The sequence below is a fragment of the Polistes dominula genome, unplaced genomic scaffold (genome assembly GCF_049000335.1).
Source record: "Polistes dominula isolate Pdom_NZ unplaced genomic scaffold, Pdom_raw_medaka contig_49, whole genome shotgun sequence".
In the NCBI taxonomy this organism is placed as follows: domain Eukaryota; kingdom Metazoa; phylum Arthropoda; class Insecta; order Hymenoptera; family Vespidae; genus Polistes; species Polistes dominula.
In genome coordinates this window covers 4,756,309-4,783,562 of record NW_028300914.1, presented here as the reverse complement: position 1 = coordinate 4,783,562, position 27,254 = coordinate 4,756,309, and the positions used below count along the sequence as shown (strand labels likewise).

General features: G+C 29.3%; 1 protein-coding gene and 2 long non-coding RNA genes across 5 annotated transcripts in view; 1 reads left to right on the top strand and 2 right to left on the bottom strand.

The window, feature by feature from the left end:
• LOC107065052 (igLON family member 5) overlaps nucleotides 1-27,254 on the top strand; it is a 74,629-nt gene that overhangs the window by 23,263 nt on the left and 24,112 nt on the right. The window contains exon 1 of one of the 3 annotated variants that reach the window (XM_015318355.2): nucleotides 22,533-22,736. The exons of the other annotated variants lie outside the window; for them this stretch is intronic. The gene's annotated coding sequence lies outside the window, so the exon portion shown is untranslated. Of the gene's footprint in view, nucleotides 1-22,532; nucleotides 22,737-27,254 lie in introns of those variants that run through there. 3 annotated transcript variants of the gene reach the window in all.
• LOC149033343 (uncharacterized) lies at nucleotides 4,391-19,176 on the bottom strand. The gene is made up of 2 exons (XR_016179029.1): nucleotides 17,801-19,176; nucleotides 4,391-4,504 (listed from the first exon to the last, which is right to left on the bottom strand). It is a non-coding gene; the product is annotated as an uncharacterized LOC149033343 (long non-coding RNA).
• LOC149033342 (uncharacterized) lies at nucleotides 20,638-22,304 on the bottom strand. Its single transcript, XR_016179026.1, has 2 exons — nucleotides 21,301-22,304; nucleotides 20,638-21,224 (listed from the first exon to the last, which is right to left on the bottom strand). It is a non-coding gene; the product is annotated as an uncharacterized LOC149033342 (long non-coding RNA).

Sequence of the window (27,254 nt, the reverse complement as noted above, 5' to 3'; positions counted from 1 at the left end):
TTCTCTAATTACACAGAAGTCAATGATAACGAGTCCAATACTTGAGAATCGAAAAAGAGATATAAAAAGACGAAGTTATAGAAATTGAATCGTGATGAGTAGCTTTTTAATTGGATTTAATACGTGCTTGTTCGTTTGCTTGATGATACGAGAAGTTTTTTTTTCTCTCTTTCTTTCTCTCTCTCTCACTCTCTCTCCCTCTCTCTCTCTTTCATCTATTCTGTGTCTCTTGAAAAAAATTATGGAAATCGATCATTTGCGTATATAGTTAAAGAGATTTTTATCGATGAAGATGCATTCGTCGTTTTGACAAACCACAAATTCTCATATTTCATGTAATTCATTAAATCCAAAGGTATTACGCTTTCCTGGACTCATGATCTAAATTTCTTCATGACCTTGTTTCACGAACATATTCAATTTCCGACACACGTGCAATGCATATCCATTGGAAAAAGTAATAGCAATTTAATAAATATTTTAATCTTACGAAATTCAGAAGCTTATTTTATATTTGTATTAAATTAATATCTAAAAAAAGAAGAAAAAAAGAAATAAAACGAAGCAAAAAAAGATAACTATATTGTCTGTCTGGATTCTTATAAGAAACTAGTGTCGAGAATTCGGATTAAATCGAATTTGAACGGTAAGTGTAACAGGAAGCCAAGAACGTGCTACTCGATCGGATTGAATGTCAGTTCGATGAACGAAGAAATCGCCAATCATTCGAAAACGTATATAGGCCTTGTCCTTAATTGAATACTTCCTGAAATCCTATCTGCTCTGTTATATATATATATATAAATTATTTATTTTTTTAAATATAAATAACTCATTATCTATAGAAATGTATTCCTTTTTTATTCAACAATAATGAACCTTACATATATTGATAAAAAAAATTCCAATAATTAAATGCTTAAATATGTAATATCAGAATTTGAAAAAAAAAATTTTTATCAGTCTACCCAATATATAAATAATAAAATACCACACAACTTTAGAAATAATACATGTTGGCTTATCCAATATTAAATATCTAATTCTTGTCTTAATCCTCGAAACGAGGAGCAAAAAAAGGCCAGTAAAGGGCAGAAATGGAAAGATAAAGGAAAGAAAGAATAAAAAAAGAAAATAAAAAAAAGAGATAGAGATAGAGAGAGAGAGAATCTTGATGGGTCACGGGATAATCCAAGATTGGTCCAAGTTTCACCTGGATGATCGAGATTCTGCGATACTGAACGCGTCGCTTAGGATTTTCTATCCTCTATCCTGCGGCTTATGCTTTGACAAACGGCGAATTTCCAAGATAACGTAAAGGAGAAGCTACGAGGATTCGTATCTTAGAGAACGATCGATCGCTTTCAATTCGACAGTGTCTTTCCCCCCGTCCTTCACCCTTTCCCACAAACCCTTCCATCTCCTCTCTCTTCCCTTCCCTTTTACAATCTCCAAATCGTTGTCCTTCTGAAGGAATTCCGTATCACTCTGAAAGCTATTATTTTTCTACCAAACATTGTTCCCGATTCTGCTCTAACTTCTTCATTTTAAATTGGTTAATTGAGAAAGAAAAGGGCGGATAATAAAAAAAAATTCGAGCCACGTTTCTTTTTCCAGATCGTTGAACGTGAAAAAAGGAAAAATTTTACAATATTTCTTTATACTAATGATTAGTAATTATAAAACTTGGCATCAAACCCGAGTGAATAATAAATCGTATATACGAATAACATGAATATTCACTAATTTTTTATTATGTAATTCATATACAGAAAATATGCACAATAAAAGGTTTATATTTGTAACTTTGTTCTATCTATTGTTATTGGATACAAAAGTATAAGTTGATGTTAGAAACAAGAAGAACAAACATACAAACAAAAAATAAAAAATAATGTTAACGTGGAATAAATGAATATTGATTTTCAATGTATCGAATAATATTTCTATTAAAATATTATCTTGATTTATTAGCAAAATGGAATCTGTGTTGAGGTACTAATTATAAAACGATCGTTAGATATAAGATTATATCGAACAATGAATTTCCATCGGTTTTATGAGAATGTAAGTTTTGGTAACATTATGCATTCACTGTTTACGATGGTAATTAGGCTGGATCCTTCATTCCCAAGAGTAAAATTTCTACGTCTCTGTACTTGATCCAAGGGAAGTACTAGCATGCACTAACGCTTGCTTGCTTGCTTTCTAGCTTGCTTGAAATATCGTCGATGCGACACACTGTTTCGCCACTTCCGGTTCCCTTGCGACTAACGTACTTGCGTAACATTACCTTGTCCTAAGCTCCAAATAATCTACCCCCTCCTTTCCTCTCCCTGCATTCTCTCATCCTCTCTTTCTCTTTTAGTGAGTTAATTTAGCTTTTGCTAATAACCATGCTTACCTCCTTGACGTGATTAAACAGAATTCAGGCCAAATTAAAGACACGATTTGGAGGTAAACTTTGTTACTTTTTGTTTGTGTTGTTATAAGTAATAAATAATAAAAAATGTGCGCGTAATTTTTTATATTGCTTATTAGAAAAATATTAGCAAAAAATGATGATCTTTAGTTTTGATATTAATTAAATTAAATATACGATTTAGTGAATAGTTTCTTTTCTTTTCTTTTAAAAAATAAATTATAAAAGAAAAATCATTATTGTATTTTGGGGAAAAATTACTATAATGATATTCTCTCGACAGATTTGAAATATTAAATGTGAAGCTTATTTTTAGTTTTGATAATAAAACTCAACTTTTCTTAAATGTCAAATTTTAAATCAAGTAAATGTGTGCTCAGTTGGTTCATAATTGTTAGTAGGTTTACAAGAAAAATTATTATGAAAAGATATTATTACAATGTTTCTCTCGTAGCAATTCGTGTGTAAAAAGAACGATCCTCGATATGATCAGTGAATATTCATAATATCGAGAAAAATCTGTCAACGTGAAATGTTTTTTTTTATTTAAATTTTTTCCTTTTTTTCTGTTTTCTGTTTCTTTTTTTTTTTTTTTACAAATACGTACCCAAACAGTTTGCGTAATACAAACAGATGTTCCAGATAACGTAATGTCAAAATCATTAAAAACTGTATTTGAAAGTTCGTAATATTCCAGATTTATTTGACATCGGAATAAATCAACTATAAAGCGGATAAAATCTCGATCTATTTCAATGTAACATTTAACTTTTAATATTTAAAATACACAGCAAGTACGATTCGATTATTATCAAGGGAAATATTGAAATAAGTATCAAAAAAGGGTTTTATCGAAAATTCGAAAAATATTTGACGACTTTATAGTTCGTGTGTATATTATATTTTTTATATAACGCAAAAAAAAGAAAATAAATAAAAATAAATAAAAGAATAAAACATCATTCGAATAGGACTTTTAAAAAGGGTTTATCGTTTTATAGTCATTTTATCGTTTTATAGTTATATCATCGTTAATTTCATGTTAATGTGAATTATTAATACGATATACTATGTTGTAAAAATAAACGAATATGATGTTTCCACTGATTACTATCCTGACTAATTTTAATTAAATGATATAAAATGACCAAAAATTAACTCATTGTAAAAAAATAGAAAAATTGATCTCACAATGGAGAGAGACAGAGAAAGAGAGAAAGGGAGAGGAAGGGGTGAGAAAAAAGATGAATCAGATAGAAACTTGAATAGAAGAAATCGCCAAACCTTAACGAGAACATTTCACTCCTTGGTTGCGAAAATTTGCTTAATTTATTGATTCCCATGGTTAAACCTTGTTACTAAAAGAAATAGAAATTGATTATTCTTGAAACAGGTTTCTTGCATGTAAGATTTTGAAAGATATTTTTAAAATAATCATTTTCCTCTCAATATATATTATATTTATATATATTTATATTATTATGAATTATCTAAAATGAATGTGTAAGTTATATCGTCATATGTAAATATGTTTAATTTAGAATATTAAATGTGGTAATCTTAAGAAACTTGGATGAAATATTTTTTAAAAATTTTTCCTTCCCTTTTTTTCTAATCATAAATGGAAACATTTTCATACAAGAATTTGATTATTTAAAATAAATATGTAAATGCTTTACTTAAATAATTATTACAAAAATTTGTAAAAATTTAAACTCTTATAGAATAATTATTTTTTATATTTATATTTACCAAGTAGAACTTCGAATAAGAAAATAAAATTGGAAAACGTGTAGAAAACGTCCTAATATAGGAAAAGTTCCTTTTTTGATTCAAAAAGAAAAAGAAAAGAACAAATAAAAAGAGAAAACTTTTATTGTATGCTTCTTCGATATACCATATTATCTTCGTGCCGACTTTTAACGAAGGTTGTTCTACGTTTTCTTATCTAACTCCTTTTTCTTCCTATTTCTTCTTTTTCTTCTTCTTCTTCTTCCTCTTCTTCTTCTTCTTCTTCTTCTTCTTCTTCTTCTTCTTCTTCCTTCTTCTTTTTCTTCCATGATATCATTTTATTTTTTGTATCTATCGAAAAAAAAAAGGAAAATGATGTTTATCGTTAACCCTCGATAGCTTGAACACATTTTTAGAAAAAAAAAGAAATAACAAACTTTAAATATAACGATTTAAAATAAATATCAAAATTTTCCAAAGATAAAATTTTTTTTTTTTTTGATATTTCAAATCAGTGTAAAGTTTGAAACTAAAATATTAAATCAAAATAAAAAATAAACAAATATTTATCTGTAGTATATGATTTTAAGTTTACATAGAGTTTAACCAGTGGTTGTAAAATAAAAATCCACCGATCGTGATATTAACACTTTGTCCGTAAACGTGTTTTTACACCATCACACGTAGATTTTCACGTTCAATCGTTTTTTGCCCTGTTAATACGTTCAAAAAAATTTTTTAAAATTCGTGCAAATGTTCAAAACCTTCAACTTGATATGTAAGTCATAAAATTGTCAAAAAATTTATTTTTGTATATATTTCTTTTTAAACAAATGTAACGATTCGTAAAAAAATACTTAAAAAATCATAACTTTAATAAAAGTTAAGATATTATAATTTTAAAAAAAGTAAATTAAAGAAACATTTTTGGCTCAAATATGAAAGACCCATGTGTACCGACGAAAAACTGAAGATATTAATAATAATAAAAATAATAATGTCAAGTTCTGATGTTTCAAATTTTGGTGTACTATGAAAATTTAAAATCTAGGCCATCCAAAATAGAATTTGTTCAAAAAATAGCAACGATAGGAACAGCAAGTGATTCGTTTTCTTGTATGAAAAATGTGATGAAATGGAAGGAAAGGAAAAAAATAAGAAAAATCTCGAAAAATCTGCTTGCTTTATGTTAGAAAAGATCCTAATAAAAGAAAATTCTATTGCATCCAGATGTTGATGAGAGAGAGAGAGAGAGAGAGAGAGAGAGAGAGAGAGAGAGAAATTGCGTGACCATAATTCGATCCTTCTCTGTTTTGAAAGGAACGATGAGAAAATATTATATATATATATATATATATATATGTATATATATTTTACTTGAGAAAGGTTCGTATTCCATCAAATCTTCGTTCAGAAAAATTAAATTTTCTATGTCTAGAAAGTGTGAGAAAAAATGAAAAGATAACAATAAACAGAAGATGGATCTACTATCTCTTAAGATACGAAACGAATACTTGTAATAATTTTTAAACAAAAATATTTGCTAGATATCCTCTATAAGACTTAAAAATTATTATAAAAATCATATTTCTATTTTACAATAAGATGTAATATTTTATATTTGATTTGTGTAAGAAAAATTCAAATTCCACAATTCAATTTCTAATCTAAGTATTCATTGCAATATTTTATCTATTGTTAAAGCCCTCATTCTAAAGAAGTTTTCACTTCAAAAACATTTTAAGTATTTACCATTTCATTATTACAAATATTATTAACATCTATAAACGTAAAATAAATCAAAAGAAAAAAGAAAGAAAAACCTAGGCATAGATATACAGAAAGATATTTCGACACGAATCGATGAAAAAAAAATTCCTATAGTAAAAATGAAGATTGGAAAAATGAATAAGATGATACTCGATATACCGATAACGATCTCTTCTCGATTTCGTGCACAATGGACGTCAACATGTCAATTTCGTATCTATGTATTCGTAAAGCATCCGGTGATGTACTACGTATAGGTATACGTTACGAAGATGTAAGTGGATGAGAAGGGAAATACGATGATTAATAACTAGGACGAAGGTTCTATTGTGTATGGCCTAGCGATCGGCAGAATCGTGAACCGATTTCCCACCCTCTTTCTCCTCATACCATCAAACATCCAACCCCCTACCCCTAAACCACCCATTTTCGCCTATCAGAGAAGCAATAAAATACAATCCCTCTCCGGTTCTCTCGTACGCTTCAACTGTTCCGCCCTTGTTGTTCCTATTGGTGTGCGTCTTAACGCACCGATTCAGTGCAAATCACCGATTCCTCTAACTATGATCGTTCAAATCTGTGATTTTCGGGTTGATAAACTCAATACCTTTCTATAACTTACTCACGTGATAGTTCATGGGAACAAAGTATTTCTAATTTCATCATAAATCATATTATATTATTATAGTTATAAATATTTTGATGCACGAACCGATATCAATTATTTAAAATAAAATTTTATTAACATTATATATTTTATTTCTTTCTAATCATTTATGGGAACAAAGTATTTCTAATTTCATTAGGAAACATCTATTTCTTCTTCTTTAAATATAAAAATTCAGTGTCACATTGTTGGTTTCCAATGAACTTCGAAACTACTATATAGATCTCAATAAAATTTTTTTTATTTCGTGTGATTTTTTCAACTTAGAATATAGAATAGCTTTTATCGCGATTATTTTTTATTTTTTATTGTTAATGTAAGGATTTATTATTTAGGGATTATTTAAGTTTCTAAATTCTGTAAGTTTTCAATAGATGGCGCTGTATCACAATTCAATTATTTCACGCTTTTTTCAGATTTATATATAACATAACTAACCTTACTTTTTACATTTGTTCAAGTACTATTATTTTATGTATTCCATTCTAATGTTATTATTTCGTGTGTTGTTATAATTTACTAAATATTTTAAAATTAGATTAAATTAACATTTTATAACAAAGCCACAACTACGTGTATCTGGAGTATCCTAGTATTACTATATTTTGAAGTATCTTGATGACAAAAGCAATTATTTTTAATAAAATTTTATTTTTTAATAAGATTTTTTTTCTTTCTAATCCGTTGAAAAATAAGAATATTTTCTTTCTTATTATTACCAATATTAATTACTCTATCGGTATAATAGTATGTATATCTTTATTTATATAAATTTTACTTTAATTAAAAATTATTTATGGAATTAATGAATGAATATAAACTTCTTATTGTTTATCTAATAATAAGCAAAAGATAAATCTTTAGTTACAACGATCGTATGAATTGACAGGCAGAACTCGTAAAGTCCCAGCATCTGCTAAACTAACAGTTGCCTAATAATAACAAGCAGTTGAACGGTCACCGTACGTGTATTTAGTATAAATGCGTTGCACGGTTCGTTCGTTGCATTTAAAGTGAAGCGACGAATATCTCAAGGGATTCCAAAATCGTCCCAGCTACCGAATGTTTGTTTGTCTTCTCTCGCTCTGATCTACCTTCGAGAATAACGACCTTGATGTAACGTATACACCCACAACCTCCTCCCCACCCATCTATACGTACTCGTACATTCCAATATCAATTATCATAATATAATTTATTAAATATAATCATATTAATTCGATGTATTTTTAACAAATTAAATATTTATTTATATTCATACGTTCGTTATATAAAAACAAAAACAGAAAAATATAGTGATTTTTATGCTATAAATTTAATACCAAGATACCAAATTAATTTTTCCAACGCCTAATATATTTCATTACAAAAATAGAGAAGTAACGTAAAATATAATATTATTACAGGAGTGTTTTATATTGAAAGTGATAAAAATTATAGATTAAAAAATAAAATTAAAATAATTGTTTCTCACTTTTTCATTGTTTCATGATTTATCACTGTCAACGTTAACAGCAAACTAGCGTTCAGCGATATGTACACGTGGGAGAAAGTAGATCTCGTTGGAGGACACGTTTGCGTCAAGTCGTTAAAATGCCTAGGTAAAGCGAGCTTCGAATAAATCCCAGACGACGATTCAGAAAATCGTCGACGATTTTCTTGCCCAAATGCATATACGCGCTTTTATATACTATATCATGTACATGGGATATACATAACAGTACATAATATATATACATATATATACGAGTACACTTGTAACGCCATTTCGTCGTTTATTCCCTTTTGTCGAGCAACTGGAAGTAGGTTAATCGACGATAATTTTCTACTCGTTGTCAGCCTAGAATTGCGCTTTTTAATTTTACACTATCGTATGGTCGAAAAGAAAAGACTATATGTATTATAAAAGACTTATGTTTTTTTCTTATGTTGTCTTTTTTAATGTTTATTTTTCTGTTTTCTTTTTTTCATTTCATTTCATTTCTTTTCTTTTCAGCTCTTTAAAAAATCATCATCTTGATAAGAATCATAAGATCTCAAGAGTGCGTTTTCGCATTTTCGATCAAGTCAGATCAAACATAGTTTAAACTCACGCGATCACGGAACAAGCACAGAGCGTTCTAGCAATGCGTCTTGCTATCCCTGCGATTGTATCCGCGTCACGAAGTTGCACTATTCTCGTAGATACCGATTGCATTCGAAAACGATCAACGATGCGGCGACCCAGTTCCCAAGCAGTATCGATCTTAATTGTAAGATATATTTCTCTTTACATACGTGTAATTTACATTTGTGGTCGATTGTGTACAATGTTGGACTAAGTCAAATATAATCTAAATAATTTATTTTATATTTAAATTACTCAAATATAGTAACTCAAATAATAGTAGATTGTTTCGAAATAAAGAATAAAATGAATTTTTTCTATCTAGGACCTAAATCTCAGACCTGAAAAACAATCATTTTTTTTATAACGCTTAAACGAACTTCGAAAAACGATAGAAAAAGTTTCACGTGCTAATAAATTCTGTACAGTTAAATTAAAAAAAAAAGAGATGATGCAAGAAATTTATACATAGATGAGTTAAAAAGTTTTGAATTCAACAACACGGTGTGAAAAACCATAAAGCTCAAAACTATTCAACACACCTTTTCGAGTGTTAGAACTTGTCAGCCCACCCTTGTAAGATTTTTTTATAATATCTTTTACTTGTATTAAACAAAATCTAATTTTGATTGCTTTTTTTTCTATTGATTTATGTAGGTGTAACAGCTTGTAGATTTTTTGTTGGAGAATTATTTCTATAAATTTTTGTATTACGAGTTATCTGAATATTGGTGTAGATCTTGCCACAGATTTTGCTTGATATGAAATGTCGTTTTAGGTAGCAAGTGGTTGTGAAGTGCAGAAAGTCCATTACAGGATGTCGTAATGTGTAATAATAGCTTGAGAGATGTATTGCTATGGAATGAAGTACGAAGCTATGCTTTAACGTGGTTTCCAACATTGTCTCTTTCTCTCTCTCTCTCTCTCTCTCTCTCTCTCATTTGCACATATAGATAAAGCATTGAATCACATGTAGAACTCTTGCATCCTCAAATTTTAAAACTTACATTTAATATCAAATTAAAGTTTAACAAATTTTCAGAAGCTTGACAAATATTTAACGAGAAATTTAAACTTATAATTAAAATTATTAACCGACGTTTTAAATAATAATAAACAAAACAAAAAATAATAATTTATATGATCTAAAACTGCATTATGTTTTTAGAATAAATTAGGCTAACAAACGTTGTGGTAAACTTGAAGTTAATTTAAATATAAGATCCGTGGAGAAAATAAAAAATAATAAATTAAATTAGTGAAATAAAAAACTAACTTAATTTTACAGGACACGTAGGGATAATTTAAAAACACACTGATCGAACATGCTTTAATCCTATGGCGTCGTACATAGGATCGTTTGAAGTGGAAATTTAGTTGAACGACAGTGTGTAGCTTGGTGGAAAGGGTGATAGAGTAGTAACAATTTTACGAGCTCATAAAACGACGAGCTTCTACCAAAGACGAGTTCCACGAGGTTATATGGTTCACGCGCGGATGCATACAGAAGGTTCACATTGTGTATTTCATTAAAAGACCAGCTCGTAATGTGTGGGGACTTTTCATGGGCCACGAAGAAAGAAGAATTGTGCCTACAACACGTCGACAATATATAGAAATGTTCCTTTTTGTTTTACGTAAAATTATATCTACTATCGTATTCTAGAAAGTAAAAAGTTATTTATAAAAGCGTCAGAAAATAAACGATGACTTTTAATGAAATATCGTATCGCTGTTTTAAACAAAAATTTATCGAATAAGTATATTCACAAAAAATGTCGTAAAACAAAACAAAAAAATTGGATTCACTTAATGAAGCACAGGCAGGTTTTATTGAAGAAAAAAGAAAGAAAACCAAAAAAAAAGAAAAATTAATAAAATATAGTCGATAACTTTTAAATTTAAAATCGTTTTATTCGTCGGAAATTTAATTAACGATAACACGTTTCCGTAGGCGTTTAAAATATTATTTAGGCAAAAGTAGGAAAAAAAGAAAGAAAAAACAACATGATAAAATTCCAAAAATCGTATTATATTATTACAATATAGTAATTATTCAACAAAAGAAAAACTTTAAATGACTTAACACTAGAAGCGTTAAAATATTGAATGGAAAGCAAGTAAGTAAGCAAGCAAGCAAGCAAAGTATTTGTTCAAGAATAAAACCGTCAATTACGTTATCTCATTTTCAAATTAAACCCCGGAGGGAATTAGGTAACTGCTCTTTATCCTTCAACGTTTTGAACAATATCTGACGATCACGTAACATTATGTATGTAGGTAACAACAGCATTACACAGGTAATAGTAAGAAGAGTAACAGTAGTAGTAGTAGTAATATTAGTAGTAGTAGTGGCAGTAATGATGTTATAGTAATGGCTGTAGTAGTAGTGTGGTAGTGGTGCATCGTGGCGCACGAACGACGCGCAATTATCCCTAAAGCGCGTCGCGGTCGATAATGCGCCGTTTGAAGAACGGGGGGTTTGTTCTCGTTCGCGCCCTATGTGATGAGGGGGTGGGTGGAGGGGGAGGTGGGCCCGCTTGACACGCGAATCGCACGCTAAGGATAACACGACGCGTCAGGGTTTGCCGTATCACGTCGGCCGTTTCCTAACCGACGACGAATCCATTCGAGGGCTCATCAATCAAGAACGCGAGACGAGATCGTTTGCGGTATGGCAATCGGCCTTGGTTTCATAGATTCAACCAAAATTCCATCCACCCATAGACATGAAACTGTAATCGAAGGGACAAGAAGGAGAGGAGAAGAGAGGGAACAGTTTTAGAGGACTAAGGGTTGATGTATTTGTTGTGTTTGTGTGTGTGTGTGTACATGAGTTAGAGTAAAAGGGTAGATGCGTGTGTGAGAGAGAAATAGAGATACAGATAAAAAGTTTTCTGATTGAATGGAGAGAAAATAGAAGGACGTAATTGTGCTAATGACATATAATCTTTTTCTACCTTTTTATACTAGTTTGTTTCCTCCAAAAGGAAGAACAATAGTAAAAACCTATCAAAAGTTAACCAGGAATCGTTGAACCGTAACGCGAATAAATTTGCAACGGGATAGGACCTTTTCTTCCCTTTGGTCAGACTAAACGTTTGGCTATCGTATCGTATCGTATCGTTTTTTTCTTTTTCTTTTTCTTTTTATTTTATTTTTTCCCCTATTTATTTGTATCTTATAACTCGGTAGAAAAGAGGAATTTGTTCTATGGTGGTATTTGTGTTGTTTCAAAGAGAGATTCATTCGTTCGTTTAAATAAAATAAAATAAAAAGAAACAAAAAATAAAAAGAGTAAAGTAGCATCCTGAAGTTTCGCAATTAGCGGTGTTTGATCGATCACCCAAGCTAAACGTATGTCTCGTTTGGAGTTTTAAAACCCGTTTAGTTTTCTTCAAAAGATGCTGCCCGCTATTCGATTCGATACGATAACGATACGATACGATACGATACGATTCGATACAATTCGATTCTCGTTTAGTTTAGTTTCGTTTCGTTTTGTAAGCGTGGATAAAACGAATCTGTATGCGGCATCACCCAGAAACCTGATCGACGATCCATAGTAAACGCGCGTAAATCGGAAAAAGAAGAGAAGTAACGAAAAAAAGACAGAAAAAAAAATAAAAGATAGAAAGGAAAGGAAAAGAAAGAAAAAGCCATTGACGTTTTACGTAGGATCGTTCGATAGTTTTGCTATCGGAGCTGCTCTTTTCACGATCGTCCAATTCCAAAGTGAGCCTCACGAATTCGTTTAAAGGATCAATAAATTTGACGACCTACGGAATTCCAAAGACTCGATTTCAACGATTGATATTTCCCACCCTTTTCCGCTTCAAGTACTTTTTCTTTTTTCTATTTCTTTTTTTTTTTTTGTATTTTTTTTTTTATTTTTATACCCCTTTTGTCTCAATTTTAAACTATATCAACGATTTCGAAAGATTTCGGGGAATTATTTTTTTTTGGCGAATTCAAGAATAAAGTACATTTAACATTAATTTTCTTCGTGTTGTATAATTTAAAATATTGTGTTGCTTTTTTTAGATTTAAAATAAAAAAGAAATAAATACAATTGACGATTTTACTTGTTAATACGTGGTAGGAGATTCTTAAATATAATACTTTATCATAGTTTGTTACGGTTTAAGAAACACAAATACACACATATACTAAAATAACTTTTTACTTCGTAAAATAAATGATATTTTTAACGTTTCGATAGCTCGAAGAAATCTTAAAAATCTTTTGAAAATCGAAACGACATTTAAATGATTTAATAATAATCCACGACATTTTTAACGAATTTCTTTCTAATAGCGAATGAACGAGAATAAGAAAGTAGGTCGTCTTGAGAGTCCTTGATGATCCATAAATCATAGGGAAAGTCTTGCAGAACTCGATTCGTTTCTTTCTTTCGTTCTTTTGTAAAAGAAGGAAAATAAGAAAATAAAGAGGATAGAAAGAATAAATGAATGAATGAACGAACGGAACGAATGAATGAAGGAATGAAAGTAGAAAATACGAAGAAGAAGAAAAAACAAAACAAAATAAAAAAGAAAAACCAAAAAAGAAACAAAAACAAAAAGGTAAAAACCGAACAAAAAACTTGAAAGAAAAAGGGGAAAACATTTTTGTCCACCGACCTATTCCTCCATTCGCAACGCGATTTTCTTTACCTCGGACTCTTCCACTTTGCGGTTCTTTTTACGATACCGAACGAGCAACGATGGAAAGACGTTTCCGGTTGTAGCAAGACGCTCGTTTTCTCAAGGATCTTGGAAAAGACGATCGATCACTCCTATAGATGAAAACCGAGACAAATTCTTTAGAACGTTCTACTCTCTTTCTCTCTTACTTGTGTAAAAGGGCTCACGTGTTGTATGTGTGTCATGTATGTATGTGTTTGTATATTGTATATATATTAGTTTCTTCTTTTACGATCGAGCTCAATGCTTTTTAGGCCGAACACGAATCGAGTGTAGGTCGGTCGATTTATTCTACCGACAAATCCGCCCTCATGTACTTTTTTAATCTCCTTTTACTCGTACCTTATTATTATATTATTATTATTATTATCATTATTATTATATGTTTCATTTCGTATTTATATTTTTTTCATCATACAAATAATTATATATAATGTATTAAACTTTATGTAATCGATTTTTGTTAATAAATATTTTTAATATATTTAAATTAAATATATACCAATAATATTTAATTTAAATGTAATATTTAATCATATATATATATATATATATATATATATATATTTTCTTTTTAAAATACCATAAGTAAAATATGTTATAATATAATTTATGTATTTCTTATATTAATTTAATTATATTATAGGTAATAATATATTGAATATGTAACTTATCTGATAAATATTAATAATGTTAATAGTACATTGTTGCATGACATTAATATATTCCAGGATTATTAATAATGATTTATTCATTATGTACTCTCTAAATGATATTAAATCCTAATTAATGAGAGATAAAAATAGAATTAAGTCATTATAATGATATATATAAAATATAATATTACTTATTAAAGAAACAGAAAAGAGTAGAAAGCGTTGTGTTGCGTACAGGTTTCGTATTACACTCAGAGTGTCACCCTTATTTGACCGTTACAAAGCTGAACTATCTCGACTGCGCATTTCTGTTTACGTTCTCTCGTAAAGCGAATTTTCTTAAACACACGAAACAAAATAACACAATAGAAAGTTCGTTAGTTTGAATTTAACATACTATTCTATGCCTAAATATACTTCAAGTATTTTAACGAATACGTTTGCATGTATGTACACTTATGTAAAGTAACAAACAAATAAAACTTTATTTTTACTGTACTTTCACAATCTCACTTGTTGTTGACTTTAAAAAATAATATATATTCAAAGAAGTAAAATATGAAAGAACATTATTATAAAAAATAATATTATTTTTAGAAATGTATGTGCATCTATGATGAGTCATGTGCATGATAATCCGTATGATGCTTGTATATTCAATGAGTATTGGGATCTCTGGCAGGGGCGATGCTTACCCTAGCGGGAAAAATATGAACTAGAGACTAAATGGGTTTGTGCATTACCTACTTGTATAACCAAAATAGAGAACAACGTGTATAACATTATTATTTATATTTTATTTATTTATAATTTATTATTTATATTATTATTATTATTTTTTTTATTTTAACAACGAGTATAAGATTAATATTTATATTTTATTTATTTATTATTTATTATTTATTATTTATTATTTATTATTTATATTATTATTATTATTTTTTTTGTAATTAAATTAAATAAAATGAAACTTACATTGCAAGAAATTTGTAAGTTTGCTTGCACAAAACCAAGCAATAAAAATTTTGTTGGTGATGAAAGTGTATTAAATACTGGACATGTTATTAAGTGTGGACAAGTACCAAGTCGTGATTGTAATATTTTAAGTATTTTAGCTTTTTGTTTAGAAACTTCACATATTAAAGATAATCCACATGAAGAAATAACTGGTGAAATATTAAAAAATGGTTGAATAATTAGAATGAGTTGTTCATGCAAGGCTGGTTTAAGTGGTATTTGTAAACATGTTGTTGCAGTATTGCAATATCATTAACTGTCCCTAATTTAATCGATCTTCTACGAATTCTTTCTTCTCCAGAATCTATTTGATCTACAAGAAAAGCACATTCTTTGGATGATCCTAAAGGAAGATTTTGACTAGGAACACTTTTTTTTTTAAATAAGTTCGAGTTGAATCAATAGCTATAATAATATACATAAACAATATAAGCATGAGTAAATTTATTAATTTAACAATTTATAATAACCAGAAAGAATAATTATTGAAAATACTCACGTGAAGGTAAAAAATCATCTTTAATAAAGTGGAGTGAACAGACTTTCATATTGGGAATTATACTTGTTCCGATTTTTAGTGCTCGTACCTAAGCTATATGTCTATCAATCATTTCTTTATCACCAAATTTGTTTATTCGATAAACAAATTGTTTTTTACGAGGTGGAATTTGAAAAAACCTAATTTTTTCATCACGACAACCCATGCTTGTGCAACCAAATATACAACAACACACTTTACTTGTATTTTTTTTTGCTGGGAACTCCATAACAAAAAAAAATTCTTTACAACAACTTTTTAGTTTAACGATACTAGTTATTTTCAATTCTACTTTCAATAATAAATAAGCAAGTCATAAAATTTAAAATATAAATATTTCGTGTAGTTTAAATCAGCTGTCAGCAATTCCCCTTACAGCTCTAGTTCTGAATTTAGCCACCAGATAGCGTATTCAAGTGCTAGAGATCCCAATAGGAATGATATGTATGTACATGTATAATATGTGGTTACGTAATATACGATAAACGAAAATATAATATGTTCCAAAGTATAATCAATGATAATTCATATACCATAAATAACTAAACTGAAAGCACAATTGTACAATAATAGAAGTTCATATATGAACTAAAATAGTTAATAATTTGAATAAGGATCATATCTAACGTATTTCATTAAAAACGTAAAGATTTTAATTTATATTTTTGGCATACTTTTTCAATGAGGGAATATTACGACTCGCAAATACTTATGCGTGTAAATCAAATGTTTAAAAACTTGATTGATTTATCTGAGAATATTATAGGTTTGATAAAAATATACTAATTACGAGGATGACCGAACTTCTTGACAGTTGTTGAAAAACTCGAAAATGGCACTGGCGGACAAAACTAACCTATAATTTAAAATACAAATTCTTTAGAGTTCGTTTGAAAAAACTCGTAATTTTTCGATATAAATATGACATGGTAAAAATTTATCAAAAGTATAGTTTTTTCTTTTTTTAATGAAAACGATAAAAATAAATTTTCTAATGTAAGTAGAGTATATGTATAATTAAAAGTTACAATGAACCACAGAGTAAAGTGACGACAAAATCTATCACGAACAAGGTATTTTATTTTCAATTATAAATTTTGATTTAATCCGATAACGATTAAGTTTGCGAGTATTTATGTGTAAAAATAACGATTACTGCGATAGATTATTATACCAAAAGAGAGTATAAGTTAGAAAAATTATGCAAATGATTTATAATTAATAGGACGATGTTTATCTCTCCTTTCTCTTTTCCAATTTATTATTTGAAACATGGAAACTTAATAAATACGATATAAGTCAAATAAAAACTAATGAAATAAATAGCTAGTTAAATTAAATTATCAAATAAAACAATTGAAATGTCAGTTATAGAAAGATAAGACTGAGAAGTTGAATTATTCTTATAGTATCTAATAACCGGAAATTGTTTGAAATAGGCGGAAGTAATCACGTAATAAGAAAACTGCGGCTAAGTAATATACCGCGAATTTGCTACTCTGTTTAATTTAATCATTTTGATTAGTAAAACTCGTGTTGTATTATTTTTATTAAAATAAAACTAAATAAATTAAGGAATTAATAATGTTGAGCTTTGTACTTTTAATTAGATATTACAATTAAATTTAAAAAGAGTCAAACTCATTTGGAGAACATTAACACAGGTAGATGTTTGTCTTTCTACGTTAACGTTTAATTCAATTATTATTATAATGAAAGAAGGAACAGAAGAAAAACTTGTTTAACTTAACGTTTGTTTCACGTATCCCAGCTGCACGCTTGAGAATTTCTTTCCAACCATAATGAACGCAAACAAATGTTATACCTACGTGTATACGATATACAACTAACTTTGATCAACGGTATATCTCGGTCAACTTTTCGTTACGTTATGATGATTCAACAATTTTTCATGGTTAATTATATTGGAATCCAAGATATTTTTCGTTCTCTTAAAACAATATTAATTATTTCTTATCGATAATCATATCAGATGACATATTTCTTTGAAATTCTTTTTATGACGTATCATTCAGATGTAATTAAGTAACGACTTCCGTTTTAGGAACATTTGACTTTAGAGATGGTCAAATGATAATGCACACATAGGAACACACACACATACACACACACACACACACACACACACACACACACATAGCTATACATATATTCGTGTCTCTTACAGTAAGAATTTAAATGAACTCGATGATAGCGCGTGAGAAGGACACCAAGACAAATTGCTTTTACGAGTTACGGTCTCGTGGTGCGCATGCACCAAGTTAAATGGACCGTAACGATTATTTAGTCATATACGTTTGCAGGTTATTTTTAATCACAAAGGCAGAGAGGTGCGAACAACGAAAACGCGTACTTAGTCAGTTCTCATTCTCTTCGAGAAACTTTTTTTTTTATACAACGAATATACTTAAAACACAACATCGCTCACATATTTTGTCCTCCTTTCATTCGATGCGAAAGAACATTTCTAAGGTTATTTTTTTCTTTTTTTTTTGTCTTATTTCATTTATTGATTCAATCAATTTCAACAAATTTCTTAGATTAGATGTGATCGAAAAAAAAATGGAAAGAAAAAACGGAAAGGAAAAAGTAAGATAAATCTAATAAATCCGTAGAGAGAGAGGGATGGATATTGGGTAACGTGCTTACTGATAAGAAACGAGCCGATGGTTATGGCGCGAACAGGATGTTAGTCGAGCGAGAAACCACACAAAAACATTGTGGATCCTCGGATGAGAACGAGCTCGGTCAAGAGATTAAGGTAATCCTAGGGTAACCGATGATGCTCGTTCCAAAGGTTTCAACAGATTAATCGTAAGTCGATCTGCGGTTGCAATTCTTTTTCCTGGATTGTCATTGTTTTTGGATAACGAAAAATTATAAGTTCACGATGATAAATATGATTATTTTATCTGGAAAAAGTTATATATGTAGGAGGGTTTTAAGTGTCGAAGATGTAGACGAAAAACTAGTATTCAGTTCTTTTCTCTATATCTTATTTTCTGGAAAGGAAAACTCTATTCAGAAATTAAAAGAAAAGATTAGGAAGGCCATAAAACCATAAACAAACCTAAGAATTATCAAGATATATTGGTGCGATAAAAACGTTTGTGCAGTGTCGGGCTCTTTGAGAGGTTTCGGATTCCTATGTAAATATATGCGATACCATAAATTCCGATGTTCTAGATCAAGTTTCTTTATGCATAGTTCTCACTACCAAAAACCATAGGCTGTACCCGTCGGTGGACTATGGAGTGGATCCTTATGCTATTGGTCAATAAGATTCGTAAACTCCTTCCCTCTCCAAAGAGGTGTAAGTCATTTCTGATATAAAATATGTGGAAAGAAATAAGAAAGTGGCCGTAGGTAGTTAGTCATCAGTCGTAACAATCGCAGTTGTATTATAAGTCGTTATCAGTTGTAAGAATACAGTCGCTCATCTAAGTGTTGTAATCGTAAAATTGTGAAACTATTATTGTACTTTTTCTAATACCTGTTTTAAATATATCTTATTAGTAGGATTAAACTGGGTGTATGTTCACCTTGCACCTCTCACCCTAAATAAAATTCCCTACATATATATACATATATATATATATATATATATATATATATGATAATGTTCTTCTTATACATTTGTTAGTAATTTAAATCGATAAATTGACTAACTTTCGTCCTTAAGTTTAATTTAAAATCTGTATAATAAAATAATGTTGTATATACAGTGTTTCGAAAGTGAACAACACAGGTGTTGCAAGTTAGTTTATATATTTTCTCTTGCACATACATATATACAGTACATACATGTATACATTTATGTATACATGGCGTGCATATGTTTGAAACACTTTTGCTCGGTATATTCCACTGAGAATTCATTTCTCCCAAAGCTACATTTCCCTAGAAAACTGATTATACTAACTTGTAACTCGGATGTATATCACATCAGTATTTAAATCATCTGACTAGTGTAACAAAAAAAAAATGATCTAGGTGATCATTGCTCTTTTTATTTCTTTCTTTCTTTTCTTTTATTTCCTTTCCTTTCTTTTATTTTATTTTATCGAACGTAACTACGAAATTATTTTCTTTCTAATACACTGATTCAATCTAAAGTTCTTTTGATTTATTCGAAGTTAAGAGTAAAATTTCATCGATTCGACATTCAACTTGCTCGCCAACTAATTCCAGAGAGAAGGAGAGTGGAAATCGGTTCTTTGAAGGTAACACGCTACTCGTGTTTTGATTTTCATCGGACAAATTATACATAAGCATATTGCGTCGTAGGAAAATAACTCGTTAGTAGGTAGAAGAAAGAGAAAGAGAGAGATAGAATTAGAGAAAGAGAAAGAGAGAGAGAGAGAGAGGTCAGGGAAGTGTAAGAGGAAGAGAGGGATAGGAGAAGGAAACTTAAATTCTGGATAACACGCTACTCTGTATATCGTATATTAATAGAAAAAAAACCTCCTGTAATTCGGACGGGCAACAGATCGGACCAACAGATACGAATTTAAAATTACAAAAGAGTAAAAATATATGGGAAGAAAAAGTTAGAAAGAAAAATATATATATTTGTATGTATGTACGTGTATATTTAAAGTTACCCCGAAAGGTTTAGACCGATAATTATTTTTAATATTCAATTAATTCTTTTTCTTCATTTTTTTTCTTTTTTTTTTCAGAAGCTTTATGAGCTACAAAATAACATTAATAGTAACAGATTGACCCAAGATACTCGGGGTTAATATATTTTTTTTAATTTATCGTAAGATTTTTTTTTGCAAATCGGTAAAATCTCCGAGAACAAATTAATAGTTTTAGTATTAAGTTCCACAAAAAAGATCCGAGTCGATTAATATTCTTAATACGAGCTTAATGTTAGATAAATTTTTGTTTTAAACTTCGAGAAACTTTTTAAATAAAAAAAATACGTTATAGAATTAGATCGAATAAAAAGTGTTTGTGGAAATAAAAAATAAAATAAGATATGTGTACGCACGTATAAATTAATATACAAATACATATATTTATACTATCAATATAAACTTTCTTTCACAATAATCCAACGTGTTTATATATATGAAAAAAAAAAGAAAGAAATAAAGAAAATACATAGAAATGGATATTTACTAATTGCATGCATACTTTTAATAATTATATCATAATTCGCAGGACGAACAAAATAGCTTGTATTGCAGGAATAAACGAGTAGGAATATGATACAAAGAATTGGAATGGAAATTGGGATGAGGTTGTAGGGATGGTGACTACGTGGTTAGAGGAGTGGGGTGTGTAGTGGGTGGTGGTGGTGGTGGTTGTGAAAAGGAGGCGGGGGGCTTACAGACTACTGCGGAAACGGAAGGTGTCACATTCATCGTAATTTCGGGGCGAGTCTCGTGGGACGACGCTTCTGAACCTCGGCTCCTCATAAATAGCAAAAATTTTGCACCAGGGAAATATCAGATTCAACGAAGTAGTAGTAAAACGCTCGAATAAAGGTCGACTACCAAACGAGCCACCACCATCACCACTACCCATCTCACTCTTTTTCTGACGCATATTCCAAAAGGAAAGTTTTCCGAGTTTTACCTGTAATCGAGAAATGTTTCGAAATTATTCGTCATATTCATTCGTATGATCGATTTACAAATTTTATCGTCCTTACCTATAATTTTCTTTTTTTTATTCAATGTATGTCCATAAACAAATTATTGTAATTTTAATGCTGGGATTTAAATTAATGTTTTTTTTATTTCTTTTTTTTCTATCACGAATTAAATAGAAATTTGAAATTGTTAATTTTAATATAATATTTGGTAATCGATTTATTTGTTTATTTATATATTTGGAGTTCGTATTATAATTAATTTAACGTATGTGAACTATAAAATAATTCTTTTAATTTTGAAATTATTATTACAAGTTACGGAATAATTTCTACTTCAATGCAATAAATTAAAAGTCGTAAATATTAAATCTATTTATAAAAAGAAATCAGAAATATATGTCTCTTTGTTCAGGTTAACGTGAATACTTGAATAACTCATATCTCATCCATATAAAATCTTAAAAGTTTAACAATTCAGTAAAAATAACTCCGAGTGTTCTTTTTCTCATCGTAAAAAAAAGAAGAAAAAAGGAAATATAAAAGAAATGAAATCTAGGAGCTATCAATCATACTTTTAAAAACGATCGGAAATATTTCTCTCGTGACAAATAAGAAAGAAAGAAAAAACCATGCATTTCAATTAAATCCAAATCAGTTCGCGAACTGTTCAAACCTATGCATTTGAACAATAATAAAATCTTTTTTTTTTTTTACTAAAACAGAAAAGAAAAAAGGAAAAGTAAAAAATAACATCTGTCAAAAGTTGAAGTCATAGTCAAAGTATACTTTATATCAGAAACAACAGGAGAATAGAAAAGAAAAAGAAAGAAAAAAGAAAAAGAGGGTTAGGGTGGTAAAAAAAAAAAGGAAAAAAAATAGAAAGAAGAAAAGTGTGACAAGGATAAGCATCAGAAAGTGGACAGGTGAAAAAAAAAAAAGAAAAAAAAGTGGAAAATATTTCTTAATTTCGCGCTTGGCCGAATAACGCGGAAAGGAGCAATGTGATAAAAAAAAAGAGGTAGACAGAGAGAAAAAGAAAGAAAAAAAGTGAGAGAAAAAAAATGAGAGAGAGAGAGACAACGATGAGATTCCGCACCGAAAAGGTTCGTCCATGTCATGCTTCGTGCCACGTCACACCAAGAGAAATAATAAAAGCTCGTCTCTCGTCTAGCGGTATTTTAAGGTGTAGGTGTAGGTGTGGGTGTGGGTGGTGGTGGTGGTGGTGATGATGGTAGTAGGTACTACTCGTACACCGCGAAATTGTTTCGCATTTTCCACGAATTACGACTCATCGCGCAAGAAAGAAACTGGAACGCGAGGCTAGTAGTAACGATTCAACGATTTACTGCGAGACTTTTCGTTCTTTCTCTCTCTTAAAAAAAAGAAAAAGAAAAAAAAACAGAGAATAAAGAAAAGAATAAAAATAAAAAAAAAACCTTAAATTAAATTTCAACGGAGAACTGGCGCCGACTGAACGTAATTGACGATTTATTGTAAGTTAACACTCGAATTATTATTATTATTATTATTATTATTATTATTATTATTATTATTATTATTATTATTATTATCATTATTATATTATGATTTTTCTTTCTATACAGAAGGATAAAATTGTATTATATAGGGACGTTTAAACGAGCGCGTTAAATTATTAATATTAAGTATTCCGATAAGTGACGACGTCAACAACACGTCGACTATTTAAAACGCGTAACTGTTAATTATTATTATTATTATTATTATTATTATTATTATTATTATTATTACATTTATTAGAGTATTATAATTATTAATTTTATTCGAATTATTCTATATACGCATATATGATCCATTTCTGTCAGCTATGTCAGAATCAGCTAGGATCATTCCGTAATCATGTAAATGCATGGACGAGGTGTATAATATTTCGTGGGAATACGATGCATTAGAAATGCGACTTGTTTCATAAATAATCGTATAATGTCATTCGTCATACATATGAAACGGATATTATATTTTACGGCGAATCTCATTTATTGTTATAATCGTTTTGAATTGGAAACGATCATGAGATTTTCTCTCCCAACAATATAATTCGTTTAAAAAATAATTAGTTAATGGAAATGGGGTATTTAATAGGGACGTTTCTATTATATTCGCGGATAATTTGTCTCGCGTTATATCAAATTCGTAATTAAACAAAGAAAATTATTTCGTCTCGTGGGATTGTGTCGAGTCTGGCTTTGAAGATTGTTTTTTTTTTCTTTTACATTTAATTATTTAATTTATTCATTTAGATGTAAAACTAAAAAAAAAGATAGAAATAACAAAAAGGATAAAAATAATTGAGAATAGAAAATATAAGTATTTAAGAAATCGATACGTTTGGAAACATATAAATTCCATCAGTAACATTCGTGTAATCCTCGCGTGCTTTCAACAGTGGTCTAACGACGACGAACTACGAGGTTTGCCGTTCGACGGAACACGCGATTGCTTTCGGACGTCCTGTTAAATATTTAAAAGGATTCCTGACCGGAAACGAATCGCTTATACCACCGGAATTGTTCCTATTGTTCTTGCAAAATTTATAATATGATATCTACACTTTCTTTATTTTGCCTGACCGTTTTTCAATTACTTGATGTATGTTCATATTACGTATACACAAACTGATTATTGATATAATGCACGAGATTTTAGACAATAAGTCTTATAATGTTACATATTTTAATTTCCTTTCCTTTTGTGAATGATAAGTTTTATTTTTGATTTTCTGTCCTTTCATTTTATTTCCTTTATTTTTTCATTTATTTAAATTCCCTTTTGAAATCCGATATTAATCCTTATTAAACCAAACCCTGCAATCTTTCCGATGTGTATTGAAAGGCCCCACCACCAGTGATACTAGAGGCCAATGAGATTCATTTTTTCCCCTCTCCAAAAGGGCGTAGTTCATTTTCCGTATAAATATATGAAAGTAAGTAAGTAAGAAAGTCCAAGTTAGCTAGTCTGTCTTCGTCTGTTTGTTATTCTTCTGTATTCTGTTATCTGCACCAACGTCATTTCTGTAAATGCCGCTTTACATATTTAATTAACATATTAAATAAATTATTATTATATTATCTGCATCTGTGTCCGTCCGTTTCGGTTTTTATTTCTCTTTGCACCCCACAAAATAATAACCACTTTTTACACTTACTGATTATTATTTTAATTATTTTTAAATAGTCGCTTATTCACGTGAAAGGCATTTATTAAAAAGTATTTAATTTTCTTTTTTCTTTTTAAACAAAATTTTTGTGGAAAACAATCAATTTTATTTTGTTCAAAATTATTCATTTGTTAGCTCATTGTAGAAAGTTTTTATTTTTTCAATGAACCTCGGAGCACAATTTCGAAAATTAAAGAGAAATATTACACAAAAATAAGAAAAATTGATTTCTCTTTCTAATCTTATGATAATCTTGGTTGATTTTGTCATGCTTACGTATTCTAATTATTTAACTAATACATAATTAATTCTAAATGAAAAATAACCTATTTAGAATAATACATTATTGTAAATATAATAAATGATTGGAAGAAAAAATATTTGGAACCATTAGAAATGTATTTTTTTTTGTTCTTTGAAAGATGAATATAACATGAAACTGAAAATGGGATTTAGATGTATCAAGTTTTTCGTGATATGTGAACGGAATAAGCTTTTCAAGACGTTAACCACGTTGCCGTTTAACGAGCAAGGTCATCTTTCTTCTCTTTTTCGTTGGAGGTTTGAAAATGCCTCGAGGTCTCTGAGCGGAATTGAAAACCACCGTTTGGTCTGGAGGTACTCTGTTTACTTTGAAAACTCTCACGTATGTATTCATTCGAAACGAATGGTGCTCATGTCGGGTTTACGAACGGTTTGGTCCTGTTAACCGCAGATTCGTATTCAATGTAATGCACACGTGCCTTTACTGAATAAACCGAAAACAGATTCTTACGAGCTTTTAATCTAATTTTACATACTATACGTTTTATTTGTTCACTTTATATTTAAAATTGATATATTTTTTTCCAAAACTCATATTAATACGTTACTTAAATAACAATTTTTATGTTACGAATAAAATAACAAAAGTTGTTCATAGTTCGTAAGAAAAAAAAAGAAAAAATATATATATGTATAATTTTGAGTTAATTTTGTATAATACAGAAATATTTATTACAGAAAGAATGTCCTATTATTTCTAGTTAGTAGAATAAAATAAATTAATTGAATTAACATTACTAAGAAATATTGTGACATTTGTACTGACTTTATGAAATATTTAAGTTAAAATGTACAAAGATAAGAAAAGAAATTTTGTAAACAAGTAAAGTAAAGTACAAATTTTGAATTCATCCAACATCTCATTCCACGGTGATAGTTGTTTTTCTTTCATTAAAATAGAATGCAGGGTATAACAGGATCACCGTTAGTTGGGTCGAGTTATAGTATTTCTTCTTGTCGCGATTAAGAAAGTAAAAAGAGAATACAGGAGTAAGATCTCGTACCGATTGAATCCTTTAAGCTTACTAAAAGAAATTATAGCTAAGAATAATATTCGATCAAAAGAACGAAAAAAAAAAATAAAATTAAAAATTAAGAAGTTAAATAAAATAAAAATAAAAAATCTGAATGTTACATAATAGATCGAATGATTGATCAAATAATAAATCCAAATAAATGAGGAAGACCACAGTTGTAAAATTTATTTCTTCTCGTTAAATAATCGACCAGTTTTATTCTTCTTCGTCTTCTTAACACGTTATCCGAAAGAAAAAAAAGAATGGAAGGACCGTTGGGTACTCAAGGCATATCGATCGTAGTGGAGAAGAGCTAGCTTTGGTGCTTTAGTTTGAAAGCATTCAGGACAAAAAAGGTCTGGGTATGGAAAGGGTGCACTGTCTACTACGTACGGTTCACTCTTTCTCTCTCTTTCTCTCTTTCTCTCTTTCTCTCTTTCTCTCTTTCTCTCTTTCTCTCTTTCTTTCTTTCATTCTCTTTCGTTGAGACCAGCTAATGTCACGTTAGAAACGCCTCGCGTGTGATTTACAGAGAATCCCTTTGTTTGACCCACGCCAACTCCCATTCCACCTTCCACCATCAACCTTTCTGGCTATTCTTCTTCCTTTGACTTACTCTCTTCTTTCTCTTTCAACCCTATTTAGTCTTCTAGTCTCTTTACTTTACCAAGATTACGAAGTTAAAAATTGAACAAGTTTCGGATACTCAATGATTACATTCACTCTTCCTTTTATTCTCAAATACCTTTTATAATTTTTATTATATTTTTTATCTATCTATTATAATTAAGAAATTAACAATTTCTCTAACAATTCATTTATCCATCTATGTTATTATTTAATCAATTTTTTTTTATAATGGAACTTTTTTATTATAATGTAAAACAACATTATATTGTATATTGTAGTAATTTACAGTAAATACATATAGTAGTATTACAGTAAGTATGTATAGTAATACAGTAAATACATATTTGTAATAATTTGACAAAAAAAAAAAAAAACAATTTATATAAGTTTACTCTACAAAATATTTCTATAAAATTATTAAATAACAACAATCCATTAAAGAAATTATCTTTAATCATAATGTTCATTTTAATGTAGTGGTTTTTGGTATTCATTTTTATTTATCAAGACTTATTCATTAAAATGTAGAGCAATACAGTTGATAGAATTGTTTTAAAGTAACAAGTTAAACAACACAAGTTTATCAAAGCAAACATTCTCATAAGATTACTTAAGTAATACGAGCCTTTTATAGAGTTTATCTTAATTCACGTCGAGTTCATATTGCGATGATATATTTCATTTATAGTGTTGGTAAATGTCAATGGAATATAGAAACCGTCTCTATAGTAGTTAACTCGGAATGTATAAGCTAAGAGATACATATAGTACGTATAGACGAGCTTCTGCGAGTTCGAAAGTTTATCGATTTTACTATCTCTATCATTCTCTCTCTCTTTCTCCCT